General features: G+C 39.9%; 1 long non-coding RNA gene across 1 annotated transcript; it reads right to left on the bottom strand.

Annotated features, from left to right (window-relative positions):
- Positions 1 to 3,683: 3,683 nt before the first annotated feature.
- Positions 3,684 to 4,906, bottom strand: LOC148100428 (uncharacterized). Its single transcript, XR_015719761.1, has 2 exons — positions 4,198 to 4,906; positions 3,684 to 4,035 (listed from the first exon to the last, which is right to left on the bottom strand). It is a non-coding gene; the product is annotated as an uncharacterized LOC148100428 (long non-coding RNA).
- Positions 4,907 to 7,484: the final 2,578 nt, after the last annotated feature.

The following is a 7,484-nucleotide window of genomic DNA, read 5'->3' as shown; positions in this document are numbered from 1 at the left end:
GTGGCTGGGGAGAGGGAGGTCTGGGCCTCTCTGCTTAGGCTGCTGCCCCCGCGACCCGACCTCGGATAAAGCGGATGAAGATGGGTGGATGGATGGATAAAAGTATTTTAATCCATATAATATTGGTAGACTTGGTAGTAATGAGCACTAAAGATGGGTGTTCTTAATCAGACTCATACGTCACACTTGTTGTTTTAACTTGTACAGGCTTGAGTCTGTGGGCGTCCTAGTTCAGATTAGTAACTAATGACCACAGTCAGCAAACCCACGTGGCAACATACGCCCACATGGCTTGGCTGCATTAGTCCTACGTGCCTCATTCTTTAAGCCAACACAGCTGTTGTATAGACTGTAGAATAAACTGTGGCTTTACTCACTGCCTTTGTCATCACTCTGTGGTTCAAGTGTATCTCCGACCAGAACCCTTTCAGTGCACGCACAACTCACAATTCAAGGCTTCGTACCGATGCATTACTTACTTCCAGGTTTGCTCATCGTTCAGGGAGTGGCACTAATATGATACACTTGTGTTACACTCCATATGCTGTATATGAAGTTGGGCAGCCTGACAGCTCCTTGCAGGAATTCCAAAATAAAGGGATCATTCTCTGATGGCTCGCTGCAATATAGGCTCTCAGTGTTAGAGGTAATGTACCTAAACTACATTTATTTGATGCTATAAAATCATAATCAGTGACAGCTGAGATTGACAGCTTCTTTGAATTAAATAGTTGGAGCAACACTGCAGACTTCTGTTCAGGGGCTGTACTGATGAATGTGGAGAAATCAGTGTTTTGTTGCATTGTTTATGGTTCGTTGAAGGCATCACTATAATACAAATCATTGTAAGCATACTAATTTTGTACCCTGCAGACCCTTTAGATAGCTACTTCTACAGATTCAGTTTTCTCCTTGTTAAGAATAGAAAAGGCAGTTCAACATCAGCCTTTTTCATGCAACTAAACACGCTTCCCTTTTTATTGGCTCTGTCTCTAACGATGTCATTGTTCTGACAAGTAGCCCACTGGACTAATCTATGTAGCTCTTTCATTCTGGGACAGTTGATTTCAGAACACCCTCCCCCGACCCCCCTGACCCCCCAACCCTGTTGCCCCTCAGGCCTAACCACATGCCCTTTCACCTCTGCTATCCTCCAGTCCCCCGTGTACTTCGTCATTACCCTCCTCACACGTCTGTTTACTTCTGTTGTTAGGGCTGTTCACATGGTGACCAATCTGGACTCTCAAACCAACGTCTGGGCTTGTGAACAAGTCTGGGGAGAAAGAGTGGAAAGGAAGAGGAGTGAGAGAATGAGAGAGGAAGCCAAAGAGAGAAAAAGAGACTCGATCTAAAACACTCTCCAGACATGGCAGAGGAAAGTACATCTATCTGGGAAAGCAAGTCCAGCGCTCCAGCTTTAATTATCTTTTAAGATGCATATGGGGCAGGGCAAACGATTCCAGAATGGAGCGATGAGTACAGAGGCCGGGCAGATTCATGCTGCAGATTCCTCTTTTTCCTCACAGCAGACAAACAAATGTAAATAGAAACCAAAGGTCGACAAGGAAGAAAACATTCACGGGAGATAACTTATTATTTCAGCATTATTCTCCACCGGTTAAAGCTTATAGAGGCCTTAAATGAACCTGCTGTGCAGAGCAGCATCTGTTTGCCAGAGAGCAAGCGAAGCCTCCACCCCGGACCAGACCAACACTGAGATCATTGTTGTTCCACAGCCCTCGCCGGGCTCTAGCAGTGGGGCTCTACTGTGGTAGGTCTTCCATAGACATTTAAAGTGTTTTCCAAACTCATTTCTGCTCTATTAGATAATGCACCTAAGAGAATGGCAGTTAGGCAGCAGGAAGATGTAACTGATGTATGAGCAGTGTTGGGAAGGTTACTTTTAAAATGTATTCCATTACAGAATACAGAATAAATGCCCCAAAATGTATTCTGTAACGTATTCCGTTACGTTACTCAATGAGAGTAACGTATTCTGTAATCCATTTATTTCAACAAAGTAACTGTATTCTAAATACCACCTTTTTAAACAGTAACTGTAACGGAATACAGTTACTCATATTTTGTATTTTAAATACGTAACGGCGGTACATGTATTCCGTTACTCCCCAACACTGTGTATGAGGAACTAGGAAATCCAGAGGTCACCAGACAAAATCCTATGACGCTGCTCAATCACCTCACCATATGCTCACGGAGGAAAACCCTGACTGCAAACATTCGTTCTGGTTTAGTTTTTGCTGATCTTTTGTGGCTTATGTATGTCCCATTTTAGCTGTGTCTGTTTCTTTCATATTTTATAGGCATATAACATATAAGCATACACTATATTGAATATACACACACCAGCCATTCTATTAGTTGTACCTGTTCAACTGCTCATTAATGCAAATATTGAACCATCCAGTAGCATCAAGACAACGTGCTGAAGATCAAAGTGAACATCAAAATGAAGTAGAACAGTGACATTGAACATGGCATGATTTAACACCTTGACAAAATCAAAAGTAGTGAGGTACAATATCTATCTATGGGATTCTATGGGGATTCACTTTAACCTTCACTAAGCCCCCTTCCCACCTCTTGCACTGAAAGCAGAGGTGGGGGAGCTGACATGCTCTCAGTTCAGATAGACGCGATGCATGGTTAATTCCATTTTTACCTTCACTAGGGAGTCTCATGTATGTTTGCTGTCTTTAACTTCAAATTATTTTCCTTTATTTATTTATATTTCTCCAAGCACCTTTTAGATGATTTCCTTAGCTGCTTTATATGATATAACAGGCACCGATCACTGAGAAGTACACTGAGAATACATCAACGCTGTTGCCATCTTATTAATTGATCAACTGAAAATCCTTGTTTTGTCAGGCCACAAATGTTAGGCTCTGTGCCTTTACTGTATGTGTGAAAGCACTGATGATCACACAGTTCCTGAGTTTCAGTGTCCCACCTACTCCCTTTGTTTGGATAATGCTAAAAACAACTTTGGTAAATCCAATCCAAATACTGAAATCTGGCTTTCATTGCAGTGGAGGGAATCTCTCTTTAGCACTGACACACACACACACACACACACCTACGTGTTTTCGTGATATATCAGCACGTATGACAAAAATGTGACAAATGGGAACGTGCCTTTCCGAAGGTCCTAGAGGCATGGGAATCACAAAAGGTTTGACCCATGCTTCCAGGAACACGCCCATCTGTTGAGATTTTGGCTAGGGCTAAATTTTGGTCAAACCTGAATTTACTGCTACTTGTGAGGACACTGTCAGGTTTATGTGACTTATGAGTACCATAAGGTCACACACTGATATTTCATGTTTAGGTGAATTGTGAAGCCCATGGAAACACATAATTTTCAAGTATACATGACTTATAAGGACCAGGTAAGGGTAGGTTCTGTATTTTTAGCTTGGCTCCTTTTGAGATTACAATATATAATAGGCATGGATGCACAATAGTAATGCTCACCAGTCGGGTAACTTCTGACAGAAATATCAGACATTTATGTGTTAATAAAACAGTAAATCTGAGCTGTGTAGAGACTTAAAAAAAAGACATAGGTCAAATGTGGTCAGTCTACTTTTTAAGTCTTAATATTGTAATGCATTAATTCATTTTGTAGTGAATGTTCATGTGAATAAAAACGTGGAACATTATCTGCCTTTCTTATCATTTAATTGCAAAAAGCACCCAGCATAAACCACAGATTTATGAGTAAGAACAATGCAATACAGAAAACTGCAATACTGACATAACTGTGGAAGTAACAAAGTATCTCTCTTGCTTGTTTCTTTTTTTCTTGCATCTTTCTTTTAATGCTATGATCCTGTTGTGGATGTAGTACCTTATGAGAACCCAGTCTCTGCCTTTCAGAGCTGCCGGCTCTGCTTGGAGGCAGCAGTCACATTCCTTTTTACCTGGTACTTTGCAGCTTGTTATGAAGTGAAACGTGCCGCTCAGCAACCTTCACTTCATCATTTGTCCACTTGATTCTCACCTTCCCAGCTGTCATAAATGGAAACAAAAGAAAATATCTTAATGTGAATGCAAAATGTTCTTAAACCTTGCTTTCTACTGGAGCACTTTAAAGGAGCAATAAGCACAATTCATCATACTTAGGTTGAAGGAATTAAAAATGGCTATGTGAAGAACTAGAGGTGTAATTACATCTGGAGTACAGCATGAAGTCATAATCCCTCTCTCTGTGTTGATCTCCAGCCATAGACTTTGGTTTGGTTTACAGGCAGTGCACAACAGCACACCTAGCAGTGAAAAGATATTGCTTATTGCTCCTTTAAGGATGCTTGGAATGAACCATTTGAAGTGCTGTGTTCTGCTGGGAATCAAATGAGATGAAAGGATTTATGATAAAAGCTCTCAATAGTGTCATGTCTGAAAACAATAAACTTGTCCTTTGATCACAAGTATATTCAGCTAAAACATTTTGTATTTGGGTGCGTTTACCCCTTCTTGGTGAAGTGTTGCTAATGTTTTTGTTGTCCAGGGTGATTGAGGCAGAGGTGCCCTTCATGTTGTCCAGGGCAGCTGAGTAAAGCGTGTGGCTTGGAACCCCAGAATACTTGGTCCTTGAGCCTTTGAAAAGTAACAGTGAAATATGAGAATCAATGCATGCAATAGGTCTGTTTGCTTTTTTCTCTGCATTGTAGGAAAAGTCAGCGTTGGGCAGTGTGTAATTCTAAAATTAAGGGGCTAAGGGGCTCAAGAGTTGTAATCGGAAGGTTGCCGGTTCGAGCCCCGGCTCCGACAGTCTTGGTCATTGTGTCCTTGGGCAAGACACTTCACCCGTTGCCTACTGGTGGTGGTCAGAGGGCCCATGTCCTCATGTCCTTCACAGCTTAAAACAATATGAGGACAATGTAACACACACACTACAATCATTGGTCCTACCATATGAGGACTTCTACTTAAACACACTCATGTCCTTCACAGCTTAAAACAATATGAGGACATGACGACTGAACACATGTAGAGTTCATGTTCCTGACTTCTTACTTCTCCTGCTGTTGTCAATAAAAGCTCTAAACCCAACACTGATGTAAAGCCATCTATTTCCCAAGAAATTAAATCATGTAAACTGATCAGTGGGAGGTTAAATGGAAAAAAACATGTGTAAAAGGACAAAAATATCAAATGTAGTCAGAATAAAGATCAAGCTGATGCTTTAAGGGAAAGTTTGGACTAACATATGGTATAGACAATTACTTTCTCCTAATGCTAATGTTGATTTTGGTTAACTTTGACTCAAACTGATTGTTTTAATACAATCAAAGTGCATTTCATTTATGCACTAGGCCCAACTGACACCTATACTTGATACTAAATACAAAAAAATAATGTGTAACCTGTTGGAAGAATGAAGTGGGTATGTCACTCACCAATTGGTCTGTACAAGGTTGAGACAGGACCTCAGCACTTGGTGTCTGCAACAAAAGACAACAATATAATGTCAGAAACATTCAGTTCTGCTACCCGACTAGATAATTAACTACAGATCATATTTGTATGAGTGAACATTATTGCAGAAGGATCTGACTTCCTTATACCAGATTCTATAGAAACTTAACACTGTACAGTTCTGCTACCCAACAATATGAGGACAGTGTAACACACACACTACAATCACTGGTCCTACCATATGAGGACTTCTACTTAAACACACTCATGTCCTTCACAGCTTAAAACAATATGAGGACAATGTAACACACATTACAATCACTGGTCCCACCACACGAGGAAGGCAACTGAAACACACTCATGTCCTTCACAGCTTAAAACAATATGAGGACATGACGACTGAACACATGTAGAGTTCATGTTCCTGACTTCTTACTTCTCCTGCTGTTGTCAATAAAAGCTCTAAACCCAACACTGATGTAAAGCCATCTATTTCCCAAGAAATTAAATCATGTAAACTGATCAGTGGGAGGTTAAATGGAAAAAAACATGTGTAAAAGGACAAAAATATCAAATGTAGTCAGAATAAAGATCAAGCTGATGCTTTAAGGGAAAGTTTGGACTAACATATGGTATAGACAATTACTTTCTCCTAATGCTAATGTTGATTTTGGTTAACTTTGACTCAAACTGATTGTTTTAATACAATCAAAGTGCATTTCATTTATGCACTAGGCCCAACTGACACCTATACTTGATACTAAATACAAAAAAATAATGTGTAACCTGTTGGAAGAATGAAGTGGGTATGTCACTCACCAATTGGTCTGTACAAGGTTGAGACAGGACCTCAGCACTTGGTGTCTGCAACAAAAGACAACAATATAATGTCAGAAACATTCAGTTCTGCTACCCGACTAGATAATTAACTACAGATCATATTTGTATGAGTGACCATTATTGCAGAAGGATCTGACTTCCTTATACCAGATTCTATAGAAACTTAACACTGTACAGTTCTGCTACCCAACAATATGAGGACAGTGTAACACACACACTACAATCACTGGTCCTACCATATGAGGACTTCTACTTAAACACACTCATGTCCTTCACAGCTTAAAACAATATGAGGACAATGTAACACACATTACAATCACTGGTCCCACCACATGAGGAAGGCAACTGAAACACACTCATGTCCTTCACAGCTTAAAACAATATGAGGACATGACGACTGAACACATGTAGAGTTCATGTTCCTGACTTCTTACTTCTCCTGCTGTTGTCAATAAAAGCTCTAAACCCAACACTGATGTAAAGCCATCTATTTCCCAAGAAATTAAATCATGTAAACTGATCAGTGGGAGGTTAAATGGAAAAAAACATGTGTAAAAGGACAAAAATATCAAATGTAGTCAGAATAAAGATCAAGCTGATGCTTTAAGGGAAAGTTTGGACTAACATATGGTATAGACAATTACTTTCTCCTAATGCTAATGTTGATTTTGGTTAACTTTGACTCAAACTGATTGTTTTAATACAATCAAAGTGCATTTCATTTATGCACTAGGCCCAACTGACACCTATACTTGATACTAAATACAAAAAAATAATGTGTAACCTGTTGGAAGAATGAAGTGGGTATGTCACTCACCAATTGGTCTGTACAAGGTTGAGACAGGACCTCAGCACTTGGTGTCTGCAACAAAAGACAACAATATAATGTCAGAAACATTCAGTTCTGCTACCCGACTAGATAATTAACTACAGATCATATTTGTATGAGTGAACATTATTGCAGAAGGATCTGACTTCCTTATACCAGATTCTATAGAAACTTAACACTGTACAGTTCTGCTACCCAACAATATGAGGACAGTGTAACACACACACTACAATCACTGGTCCTACCATATGAGGACTTCTACTTAAACACACTCATGTCCTTCACAGCTTAAAACAATATGAGGACAATGTAACACACATTACAATCACTGGTCCCACCACATGAGGAAGGCAACTGAAACACACTCATG

This window comes from Neolamprologus brichardi, chromosome 11, assembly GCF_056152115.1.
Source record: "Neolamprologus brichardi isolate AB-2024 chromosome 11, ASM5615211v1, whole genome shotgun sequence".
NCBI classification, from domain to species: Eukaryota; Metazoa; Chordata; class Actinopteri; order Cichliformes; family Cichlidae; genus Neolamprologus; species Neolamprologus brichardi.
Note: the sequence above shows the minus strand (reverse complement) of the source record. Positions and strands in the feature narration are given on the sequence as shown.